Below are 13,104 nucleotides of genomic sequence, written 5' to 3'. Positions count from 1 at the left end.
AGCCGTTTGCAGCCGTGATGCAGTGTGGGTCCTGCACAGCATGCCTCTGCTTCAAACTGCCTTTAAAACCTCCCAGAGCACAAACTGCTGCTCCTCCCTCTGTAGAGCCTTTTCTTGGGCTGCTCAGAGCCAGGAGAGAGAGGCCACAAGGGGAAAGCTGGAGGTGTCTTTTCAGGTCTACCATGTGCTCTCCAAGCAACGCATCTTGGATGACTTTGTGCAACAGTGACATCTGGTGATACCCATCAATATTTACTGTTTTCACTTCGGTTTTTAAGAGGGTGGAGTTAAAGTCTGCGAATTCCTTATTCCTTGGGAAGTAAGTTAGAGCAGAGCAGTTGACTGGAGTGATCCTGGCAGCCACCTTGCCCCATTTGGCCTGGGAGTGTCGGTGCTGCAGCGTGCTGATGGCTCTCAGGGCAGGGTTGGATGCAGGGAGGGGTCACTGGCAGGGAAGGGAGCTGTGCCCCTGTGTGTGGGGTGGGGCTGAGTGCCCAGCTGCCCTGTGCCACTCAGGTGAGGAGAAGGAGCATGAATTCCATGACTGCTCTCGAGGCTGTCTCACAGCTCCTGTTAATGCATCTTGATGGGCAGGGACTGTGATGTTTGCTGGCTCATCTGTCCTCTCCTGGTGGGCTACATGTCCAAGAGTTGTATACTACCTCTTTGCCTCCCTCCTTCCTACTATTTGTGCAAATTAGAACAATTCAGAAAAAGAGGATTCTGTGGGCTGAATCAAATATATGGAATGCTGGAAAGAAATCAGGTTATTCTCCCCTTCAGGGGATTCTAAGTGGCATCTGGACCACCTCCCAGGCTCAGTGCTTACCTGAACACTCGGTGCCTGCTGTTCCATCTCTTGAAAAAACAGAGAGCAGTGCTCCTGAGGGCAGGGACTGGGAACTCTGCTGTGCTGCATCAAGCACTTAAATGATGCTTAACAAGAGCTAATAAGAAAAATGATGGGTTTGGATGTGCACCCATGGGGGACAGCAGGAGAGGCCTGTAGTGAGGCTGAACTCCATTTCTTTAATATTAGATATTATACATGCACTGTAAGCAGGCTTGGTGTGATTATTCCACACCTATTTCTTTCCAAAGGATGGAATAGGAGCTAAATCGCCCCTTGGAGAGCAATAGAAAGATAATGTTTTCACACCATTAGTCAGATGCTAAAATACCGACGCAGTTTTTCTTTTCCCTGGTAGTATAAATCTAGAAACAACAATCAAACAGAACAGTAACACCTTGTATGCTGCCTGAGGAGGTTTTTTCCAGTTCTGGGAACTTTGCTTTGTTGAAAGGCTGAAGCCACTGTACATTTGTTTCCAGAAAGTGCTGTTTTTTTGGAGGAATCTAGTTATAGGTGGACTCCCCGTAGGGATTCCCCATAGAAGCTTTTTAGGGAGTTTTCTGCAAGGACCAGAATGCTCAGAGGAAGATGGGGAGAAAATTGGTTTCCACCAGTAACCCTCGTGCCTGGGCTTCCTCAGAAGCTTTCAGAAGCTGCTTCTGCTCCTGGGAAGCTGGGCCTATCCTGCACCCTGTGCATCCCTGTGTTTCATCTCCCTAAACCCACCGTTGTGCTGGAAACCAAAAAGTTCCCTCATAGTCCCTCAGGGATCCTTATTGACTTTTATGGTCTTTAAAAGACCTCTGCGTGGATTTGTAATCATTCTACGTGTACACCGAGAAACACTAACATAACTGGTAATTAATTTGTTTTAATTGTTTTTATATAATCCCCGCGAGCGACCTCATGTTTTGTTTTGCATCTGTTATGTTTCTGACTCAAATTTTAATGCCTTAATGGGAACAGTGCCAACTGCTGTTACACTGAGCTATGAGCAATCTCCTGGCACGCTTCCAGTCCTTTATTGTGGAACTAACTATACAGCACTGTAATTTAACTAGCAAAATGTGGCAAATCACTATTATTAATAACAATAAATCTATTTCTGCAGGTTGACAGCATTAAAATAACAAATTACTCTGCAAAGAAAGCTGGTAATTTTGGGTGCTTTCCACTGTGATCATTGCAGAAGTATAATATCCATTATTAAGAGCCTTTTGGTGTCTCATGAAGGAGCTGTTTGCACATGACAGTGCATCGTGGTACTTACTGCGGGGGAGGATATGGAGGCCTTGACCGTGGCTATTTCAGTAATTCATCATTTACATTTAAATATTAATGGCAGGATGGGGCAGGTCAGGGAAAATTGCTTGCCTCCCCTGCTTCCCATTCAGGCTTTTTTAATAATCTTGTCTCATTCAGTTAGTCAGATCTTAATGCCCAAGATCTTCATTTCTCCCCCTCTCTTCCGTTCTCTTCACTCTCTGCTGCCATCTTCTTTCTCTAGCCCCCAGAGCCCTGCAGTGTGAGAGTTCCTGAGGTTTAACTGAGAGCCTGATCTGTGCAGGGTTTGCACCCTGGGAGCAGTGCCCACGAGGCACTTGCATTTCTGGAAGAGTTAGCAGTGAACTCCTGCAGTGCAGCAGCCCAGACACTGCAGAAAAGAACAAGCCAAAGTTACAGGTTTAAGATGACTTCTGGGCTGAAGTTTCTGGTGGAATCCACACACTGCACCTGAGGGTTTTCCTGAAGCTCCTGGAGCGATCCACACCCAACCCCATCCAACCCCTATCAGGGGAAGCCTTCAGGGAACAGACCAGTGTCCAGAACTTGGTCACCACGTGTTTGCCTCTGCACCAGCCTCAGTGAGTGTGGAGCCAGGGTTCTGGGAGGTCTTGGGCCAGCAGGAGACTGGCACAGCTTGCTAAGTGGTGTTTGAACAGAGCAGTAGGGAGTATAAAGAAGTAGCTGAAGCACCTGAAAATCTACTCGTTGGTGCAGCTGAAGTAGTCACTGTGGGGTGGTTTGCAGAGCTGTTGTCTTCCTGCTGAACTCCTGGCGTGCAGGAGAGGCAGCTTGGAGCTGCAGCAGCAGCAGAGGGTCGCTGGAGTGTTCTGATCCGTGGTTTTCCCTGTTTTTCCAGTTTCAGTTTTGCAGGGGGAATTAGGAAGGGGAGAGACTGGCAGTCGGTTTGACTCTTCATGCTTGTTAAAGCTGGAGGGGATTGGTCTCCTCCCCCAGCTGTGCAGCAGGATGGAGCCTGCCCCGTCTGTGCATGGATGGGGGCTGAAGGCTCCCCTTGCTGAGCCCAAGCTCGCAGGCTTCTCATGCAGTCACTCCTAGTGCTTAGTCAGTTTTCTCAGAGATTAAAGTCTCCCCCAGGTAGCTGAGTGGACTCTGCAGGGTTTAATCCCCAGCTCTCTGCAGCCACGGTCCCTGCAGAGCTGCAGCAGTGTGAGCACTGACAGCCCGGGCTCTGAGCCCTTATCCCGCCAGACTGTGATAATTCAAGCTTATCGAGTTCAACACCAGCTGCTGCTCTCCCAGGCAAGTGCCTACAGCTCTGGGGGTAGCAGTAGGGATGGGGTTCTTGTGAGCCCCCATCCTGCTTAAAAAATATTAAGAAAATCCTAGTTTATTCTCTGCTATTTCTGTTCTTTGCATCTCACCCCTTTGCTTTCAGACAGAGATCCCGTGGCACTTGACAAGCAAGAGGAAGGCACTTGACCCTTCTGAGTGTTTTCATCCTGTTGATTTGCAGAGCAGCCAAATTCTTGGTCCACTGGCAGGCAGTGCTGACATCCCCAGGCCTTGCTCCACCATTGGTGCATCCTATTTGGAGCACTCCCCAGATTTGCTAGTCTTTTGAAGACTCATGAAAACATTAAAGCACTTTCTCTTTTTTGTAACAAGAGCCTGGCTTTGGCGATCTTCTGGGAGGCAGGTTCATGCAGGCAGTGGGCCACAGACATGAGGAGAGCTCTGCTGTCTGCAGGAGAACAGGGATCACGTAGGTCTGAAGGTATTCCCACCATTTTATTATTGTGGACCTCTGTTTTCTCCACTGTGCAGAAGAGAAGGGTTTTTGCCAAGGGGAATATTCGTGAGGTCTCCTTTGCGTGGTGCCAGCTCAGCCCACGCTGTCCCCTCACCAGCAGCAGGCTCAGTCTTCCCATGCACACGGCTCTTCTGGATCCTGTTCTGCAGGAGAAACACCACCTGCATGGCTTTTAAGGATTAGGAGCTGGCAGCCAGAGCTCTGCCTTTTCTGTGAGCATTTTTTCCTTGTTCACTTCAGTTTCTATTGCAAGTGATCAGAACAAAAAAGCACTATGGAAATTGTCCTTTTTTAACTTGGTTTGAATCTGCTCTGAGGGTGCAGGACATGGTCACAAACAGACTGTTAGACCTGAAACTACCTCTTGGAGAAAGAGCACAAATGTGCAGCGGTGAGAAATGAGCCACTGATGTACAGCTGTCTGGGAGCAATTGCCTTGGGTTGAAGCAGGCTGGTTGAAAGTGGAGGGGTGAGATAGCTATCTAAGTGATTAAAGTCTGGACTCTTTCATCTGTAGAGGCTTGAAGAACTTTCCATTACTTTCAGTTGGGTTGCAGGTGAACATCCCCTTTGATCTATAATGGGACTTTCCAATCAGTGAGGCCTGAGCTCAAAACATGAAAAGCAGTTTACATTGATGAGACCAGCAGAAGGATCTGAATCCTGATGAGCAACGTGCTCCAGCACTGCTGGAGACAAAGGAAAAGTGGAGGTGGATCTTTGGGTGGATGGAGTGGCAGTTTTGTGGGTGGGGGCAGAGCACTGGGTGGGTGTATTTACTGCTCCTGTTTTTATTATGGGACTACTCATGCAGAACCAAAACAGGAAGAAAATAACTTATTTCAGCAGATACTGACAGTGTATTGGCTCTATTTAAAAACACCTGAGTCCATAAGTAGCGTGGTTTATTTTATTGGTGGGTTAATGTCTAGATGATAGTCCTTATCACGTTTGACAGGTCAACTTCTTGGCCTGAGCTACTTAACAGCGTGTCTTTAGTGCTGCATCCCCAACTTTTGCTGGTCTGTCTCACATCCAGCGTGTTATCTAGCACTTGGAATTTGAGTTATTCCTGAGCTGGCGCGTCCAGAAGAATCCGCGTAAAGAAAACAAACTGCACGTCCCCCTGCACCAGAGATCTTGGCTGCTCTTTCTGTACCCACTGAAGGCTTTATCACTCAGCCTCATTCTTACCCTGCTGAGTGGGACTCTTGAGAGCTCAACGAGGTCAAACCTCTGTGGGTGCTGCGGGTCCTGCCAGGCAGAGCCTGGGAAAGCAGCGAGTCGGGACGGGGGACTGACCCAAGGCAGGGGAAGTGTCCCTTCCTCCCCTGGCTCTGTGGCTGCAGTTCTTTATTTAAAGTGCTGCTGAGTGCAGGGGTGTTTTCCAGCTCCAAGGGAGGGACTGGGATTCCCCTCCTGACGCCACGCCTTGGATGTGATCCAAAAGGCTTTTTTCCTCCTGTGAGTAGGGATTGTCTGGTGCTGTCTGAAACGTCCAAATGTAGGAAACTTCTCCTTTCGGAAGGTTGTGACTTTGTGGACAAGGGGCAGGTGGATGTCTGGATCCCCAGTTGCCAGAGCTTCTCAAAGACTTGATTTCCAGCGTTTCCTTCTCCCAGAGATCCGGGGTTTACTCCTCAGGATAACATCAAAGCCACACACACTTCTCCTGAAGTACTTCTGAAGTAAATTTGCATGTGTAGCCCTGAGAGGCTTTTCATGGATCTTCCACAATTTCGTAATATATCTTGGTTTTATTTAAAGTATAAAAAGACAATAATTAGACAAATCTACAGACAGTGCCCAAAGGCAGCTTTCTATTTTAAACCCAGGAAACAGGATACATTATATTTTGTCTTTTCTGATGCTGTTTGATTCAGTGTTCAGGAGGGATCTGATTGTTACAAGAGCACAGTCAGTCCCTCTTTCTCCTTCCCAAAACTTCCTGGACCTGGCTCCCTCATGAGATCTTTTACAACCCTCCTTGCCTCTTTTTGTTGTTGCTGTTAATATTCCACTTCTATTGCTTCCTCTCTCGTTGTTACACTTTGTTCTCTCTTTTTTTATACTGAAGGATGAGCTGTCTTCCCACAGTGCAAACAAATTGACTGTGCTGAGGCTCTTTGCTTAGACAAGGCACCCATTTTTAACCAAATGTTTTGTAAGCAAAAAGAATATTCGTTTTCCAGGACGCTGCTAACAAGGACATTCTTGTGGTTGTCATTGCTCACTGACTTAACATCAGCTGGAATTGCTGTGAGCCAGAAGATGGCCCAGGCTGTTCAGGGATCACACAGCATTTCCATCCCTTCTCAGTCTGGGTACAGAACAAGCAAATAACGAGCATCAGGGCGAGAGGGGTGGTGACATTATTGTGTCACACTGTGCAGTCACCTTCAGTCTGTGCTGTACATCAGCTCACTGCATGCAGATGTACCAGGACCTTCCCTTACCAGCTCGAGTATCTTAACCCTGTTGCTCGTGCTAACTCTAGCAGTGACTTAAATAATACACAGTTGTGATGCTAGGGCAGTCTTTCACTCACTAAAAGCTTAGGCCTGTTCCTCAAGGTTCTGTTGTGGAAGCAGTAATAACCAATTAAAAAGTATTACTGGTGTTTACAGAGGAGGCAGTGTGTGTGCTCTAAGCATCAGGAGCAGGTGTTGCAGGTAGGAGGAAAGGAATATTGATGAACAACCTCTTAAATCTTCTGCTCTGTGACCTGTCTGGGAGCTTTGAGATTTTGTTAGTGCAGCCATTAACCAAGTGTTTGGTAAGTTATGAAGGAAGACATCTGCCTGCATAATCATGAGCCAGTTTGAGAGGGAGCACCCATTTAATTCTGGTAGATCCATACAGCACCTATTCCTTCCTAGGGACGTAGGTGAGGACGTGGTGAAGAGCTGGTGTTCCTCAAACCTGCCCAGAACCCTCCCCAGCACTGTCCTCACTGCTGACCAGGCCTGATGGCATCACATGTGAGGAACAGGGGTAGAAGGAGTTTTGAGTCAGGATTTGAGTGTTTAATAAAATGGATGTCTCAGGACAAAAAAAAAAAGCAGCCAAAAATAATATAGTGAAATAATTGCTATCTCTGGAAATTTCAATTATCAGTCAAAATATCCTGAAATCAAAACCTTACTGACATTCAGCCTCAATTATATAAAAACCACTGGGGATATGGAATATGTTCATATAAATGAGGTCTCTGATAACTGAGGGAATTTTCAATGTACTTAATGGATGTCAAGAGACTTGACCCTGTTTTGAATACCAAGGAGTTTTGGATAATTGAAGTTTGGATAATCTAGGTTGAACTGTAGAATTTAGCAAATTAAGATAACATTGAGAGCGTGTGCGAGTTAATTTTAGTTCTGACAAATGAAACCAGTTTAACTCGCCGGGAGACTGAAGCCAGCAGACAACACACAGTGGTGCCACGAGCTGCAATTATCCAGGCAGCACGTACAGCCTCGTTAACACCCTCCTGCCCGGCCTCTGGAAGGGTCCACGTGCAGGGTGGAGGAGGGTTTAGTTTCTCTGGGCTGTGTGTGGCTGTTGGGTGCATGAGGGTGATGGTGTGATGAGGATTTGTGTCTGCCTGGCAGTGAGCAGAGCATGGTGAGCAGCAGCTGCCTGTGCAGGGGCTGCTGATGATAAATCCCTGGCTGATGAGAGGCCAGTGCAAGACAGAAGAGTGCAGTTCTCCCCAGGCTGCAGTTCCTGGTGTTGTCTGATGTCCCCAGTGCACACGTGCTCGTCCTCCTCTCCTCTCGTCCCCCATTCCTCAACATAACATACTTCAAATGAATATTTTAGTGCATTTCTAGATTTCCAGGAAGGGGGAGGAATAAATTATTAAAAATGAGCTGCAGCGGTTTAAGGATATAAGAGCTGTAAGGTTTGTGGGAAAACCTTCCTTCCTGCATTAAATCAGCTGACAGCACCTACCCAAATCTGACAGGCTCACAAAAACATCCTTATCTGACAGGTCTGAACAGATTCTGTGCCTGGAAGTCTGTTTGTTTTCTCCTCTCTTGTCATAACAAGAGGCAATACCTCTCCCTCTAACACCTTTGGTTTGAGTGCCAGACCCTGAAATATTTGAAGAGAGAGCTGCCTGGGGGCAGCAGGGATGTCCATGAAGTGACGGTCCAGGGGACTCCTGGGAGCTGTTACCAGGTTTCTTCCTTGGCTGCAGCTCTTGGGGACTTGGCATGAGTAGGAGTTGTCCCCTAAACTGTCCAGCAATCTGGGTCTGACTGTGCCTTTGACTGTAATATTGAGGGGTTTGTTCTTCCTCTTCTGGCTGCAGAGGGACAAACATTAGACAGTGTAGTGTATAGAGAGTATTTAATGTGGATTATACGAGAGGCAGTGGAGGGCTTTGTATAACCCCTTACCTTCTTAAAAAGCTAAAAAAGGTTAGAATAAATAAAGGATTGTCCTCTGTTCCAGATGGGAATGGGGAGCAGTGGTGTTGTCAAGTGACACACCTAAGGTTGAACAAGAAACTTGTTCAGAGAAAATTGATCTCCCCAGCTCTGATGTAGGGTTTTAAACTGGTTACTGTCCTCCTCACTTTTGGAAACCCAGTACATTAGAGTGGATGGAGAATTAACCAAGGAGGGTTATCTAATCCTGCACTGGAAGAGCAAAAAAATGCTCAGTTACAGAGACTCTGAAAGATAAGGCACAGCAGAACTTCAAACAAGTGCTCTGGAGGATACCAGGCAGATATCAGAAACCTGCTGGAGAACTGATAGGAAAGCAGAGTGTGTCAGAGCACAGGGGGAGGCACGAGGGTGGTTGGGATCAAGTGTCAAGGGGGGCTGTTTTAGAGAAGAAAAGTAGAAATAAAAGAAGCTGTATTAGTCTGTAGGGGGGTGATAGCTGGAAAGATATTCCCACCCTTACAGCTTTATTAGGGGTAGCTTTCCTTGCACACAACACCAAAAAAGGAGAGCAGCCAACTCCAGCTATTTTCTCCAGCAGAATTGCCATGTAGAGAACCACAGGGAAATGCCTGAGACCGCCAACTGTAAACAAGCCGAGCCACTGTCAGGCTTAAAAATCAATGTTTTTTTAAACTGTATGTTAAAACCAACTTTGTTTACTTAACTGCAATAGAACATTGTATTTTCCTTAGGAGAAAATTGAGAAAACCTGGCGGGTGATTCAGGTTTGCAATAAATAAACATCAGTGTGAAACCGAACACTGCCCAAATTACAGCAGCTAAGTACATGAAACACCCCCGGTGCAGGCTTGTCACTCAAGGGCCAACTGTCAAGGGTTGGATACTTTTCATAAGGCATAGTTTCAGCCTTTATCTTAATGTCAGTGCTTTGTTATGATTGACCTTCTTCTGGCTGGGAGCCCACTTAAACTAAACAATGCTATTCTGTTCCGAGGAGGGCGAATAGAGAAAGCATTGTTACTTGGTAAATGCCTTTGGACCGAATCCCAGATGGGAAGGAAGTGCTGTAATTACTGTACTCAATACACAGCACTGGAGGGGCACGTAAGGCAACCAGTCTGCAACAAGTGAGGAGCAATCCTACCCCTCTGCTGACTGTGAGGCTCTATTAGCCGAGCAATTTTCGTATTACTGTTTTATTTGTTCTGCTTAAGCAAAAAACCTGCACTTGATCACTGGAAATTAAAAATTCAAGCCAGGCTCCCAAAGCAAATATGAGAAAAAAGCCATAAGAGGCTGCTCAGCCCCCAGTGCCTGTTTGGCAATGGGGAGCACAGTCCAACTCAGCTGGTTTGGGTTCTTCTTTTCCTGTAGAAGATAATCCATGTTCTGTTCCAAATCCCACAAAATTTTCTTGTGATTACAACTCCCTTAAATATAGTCTGTGCTGTGAAATGTGTCTGGTCCCACAGCTAGAATCTCTGGTTTTGAACTTGTCACAAAGTAACATATAAATGTCATTTTAAGGTGTATTTATTAGTTAGGCATTTCCCTGAACGCTGTCTTTATAAAATAGCACAGGAAGCACATTCATTACAAAGCTTTACTGTACTGTGATGAGAGACTTCTAAGTGGAAAATGAACTCTGTTATGCTGTTGTGATTCAGTTTTATCTTAAAAGCATCTCAGCAGAGAAGTGGGGAAGGTGAATTATTCCAGATGCTCCATCTCCCACCCATTGTGAGAGATGCTCTTTGCCATGCACAGCTCAGTCTTAACAGAAGTGGGCAAAGGACATGGGAGGAATTATTACTGCTGTCTGACAGAGAAGTAGCACTGACAGACAATTACTCACAGTCTCTTGGGAGGCCTGACACAACCAGGAACTGAGATGCAATCCAGGTGCTTTCCTCCCCGGGAGAAGCTCCTTTTGGGACAAAGGCTCCACTATGCTGAGTGCCATCCAAAAATGAGACACAGGTGAGGTCCCCCATCCCAACAGACCCCCCTGGGACTGAAGGCTGCACAGCACTGTGTGAGGATTTGATTGATCTGCCTGGTGGTGTGAGCCATATGAAGTGAAACTTGAAGGACATGAAGTGCAGCCTGTTCAGGACTAGTCCAAGTATTTGGGGAAGTCAGTAAATGCACCCTAGAACATGCCTTTGCCTACTCTTTTGGGGCTTCTCCTTAGCCCCTAACTTAGATTTTTTGGTGTCCTAGTTAGTACTTTTGCTGTTGGTTTGTACCAGCCCTGTGATGTCTCACGCTGGTGTTCTTGGTGTGGCTGATGGATTGGGTGGTTCTCTTGATCATATGCATTAATAGTTATCTTATGCTAACACCAGGGTCTAGCTACCCTTAAGAAACATATAAAAGGTGGTTTGTAGCCCCTACCTGTCTCTGGAATCAGGTGCTTCCCCTGTTCCACAAGTCATTCACACCTTTGTGGTCAGAAGCAAAACCTGCAGGGGCTTTGCCCCATTTTTGTGCAGTGTTCATAAAGAGCTCCTTGATCTTGGAGCAAAGTGCAGCCTGAAGGGGTTAAACTGCACAGAGGATGTGACCCAGCTGAAAAGAGCTCCCCAGCCAAAATGCTGACTGCAAAAAAGGGTTTGGACCTTGTGAACACCTACAGCCCTTCCTAGGGCAAATGCCAAGTGGTCACAACCCAACTTGGGAGAAGGGCACTCTGCCGTGGGTTCACGGTGTGACACATCTTCTCTCCTTTCTCATGCTGAATCCTTCAGGCTTTGAAGAGGAAAACCACAGGTTTCTCATTAAAAAAAAAAAAAAAGAAAGAAAAGAAGCTCCCTGGGTCCCATTTGTTTTTCCTGCAACTTTATCCTCTAGAAGTAACGTGATAAAACGGGAAGTGCCGTGTTTTGAAGGGATGCTTTGTTTCAATGGGAAAGAGGCACCTCCAGCAGTTTTCTGGATCCCTGATGTGTTTTTTTTTTTTTTTTTTTTTTTTTTTGAATGGCATCCAAAGTTTGGGTCAGGATAGACAGGAAGCCAGATGGGGATGTTTCTGTATTTTCTGAGTCAAATTGCTTCCCATGCTACAAGGAGTTTTAGTCTCAGGAGAACCCAGCTGTGATGAAGTTGGAGCTTTTAATTCCTGTAATGCTGACAGATCTACCAGCCGCTGTGTTGAAGGCATGTCCTGGCCTGGTGGAGCAGACAGTGGGATCCTGCATGTTGGGGTGGGAGTTCATTCCTGGAAAACTTCTGGGAAGACAAATGTGTGGTCCAGCAGGAGTGAAGGGTTCGGTGCCATGTGCAGAAGGATGGATGTTTTCATGCACAGGGTGATTATTTGAGACAATCACTGGATTAGTGCTTAGCTTTCCATGGGGACCATTTTTTCACGATATCTGGTATTTTCTAAAGGCCTGTGAGCTTAGAAGAGCTGGAAGTTAGCCATGGTGATCAAAATGAAATGGAAAAAAGATGCAGGTTTTTCAAGTTTATTTTTTCAGGATATTTATTTAACTGTAACAGCTTCACCGGAGTCGTTGCTGATGTTGCACTGAGTCATTCCAACAAGAAAGCATTCTACCAGCGTGGCTGTGCTTTATTGCTGCTGGAATTATTATTAGATTAGGCAGAGGATTGGAGCCACGAGAGAGGGAGTTCAGTGGGAGCTGGAATTTGGATAGATCTGAAGGGGAATCGTTGCTGGAATTGCTTGGATTGCTGCTGGGAATGAAATTGCTTTTGAGTAGTCAGAGGGAGCCGCTGGCCTCCAGTGCACTGATGGGCCCTGCAGGGCTCAGGTGGCTCTGGGATCAAGGTGAGGAACCCAAAAGGCTCCATCCTTGTTGTTTTGGCTTAGGCTGGGTTTAAAACATGCAGAAAGGATATTCCCAGTAGCAACACGTGGAGCACTGAGCACTTCAGTGCAACTCCTGTCACCCCAAACAAAGATGAAATGGATTGGATCATCAAAGATGAGGAGGGTTTGGTTTGTTCTTTGCCTCTCCTTTGCATTGCCATGGTGGGGCTGCTGCTGCCAGCTCTGCTCCTCTGTGCCCACAGCCCTGCTTGGGGTGCTGAGGGGTCTGGCACATCCTCAGAATTATGGAGGCTGAAAGCACCAATTCAATGAAGGCTTTCCAGAGCTTTGGAATGCCATCTCCTGCTCCCTGACTGCGACTCATGAGCTCCCAAAGGAGAGTGGATCCTCTGGGAAACAGGCCAGCACTCCCTGAGCCAGCTCTGGAGCCCTGGGAGCTGTGGGCAGCAGTTTTCCAGGTGTCTTTTTGGTGGGAGAGGCAGACACACCTTTGGGTGACCTGCTGCAACCCAAGGTACAGGATTTGCCATACATGTTCCAGCCAGGATAACACTCTGCAGTTTGGGCAGGAAGCTGAAGGGTTGGGTGCAACAACTTGGAAAACAGAAATTCTGTCTCTTGCTGGGCACAGTCTTATGCAGAAAAAGATGAGGTTTTATTTACAGCCCCCTCTTTCCATACTGAGAAGCCCCTTACCAGCAGCTAACTCCTTTTGAATGGAGAGCATTGCAGAGTGAATAATTTTTTCTTCTTTTTTCTCCCCCCCTCTAACCTACTTAACTAATTTCCAGGATGCTGGCAATCGCCATGCATTATTTATACTGCTGCAAACCTTGTATTTGGGATGAGAAATCCTACTGCCAGGCTTCCTGCTTCTAATAAGCATTCCTTTCCCTGCATTATCTCCCTGCACAGCCCAGGGCTGCTCTTGCCAGGGACCCAGCTGGTGTGACTCGATGACTTTGTGGCGTGG

Source organism: Myiozetetes cayanensis, unplaced genomic scaffold, assembly GCF_022539395.1.
Source record: "Myiozetetes cayanensis isolate MyiCay16 unplaced genomic scaffold, myiCay2020 scf21, whole genome shotgun sequence".
Taxonomy (NCBI): Eukaryota; Metazoa; Chordata; class Aves; order Passeriformes; family Tyrannidae; genus Myiozetetes; species Myiozetetes cayanensis.
The sequence above is the reverse complement of the archived record's forward strand: the minus strand, read 5'-3'. Positions refer to the sequence as shown.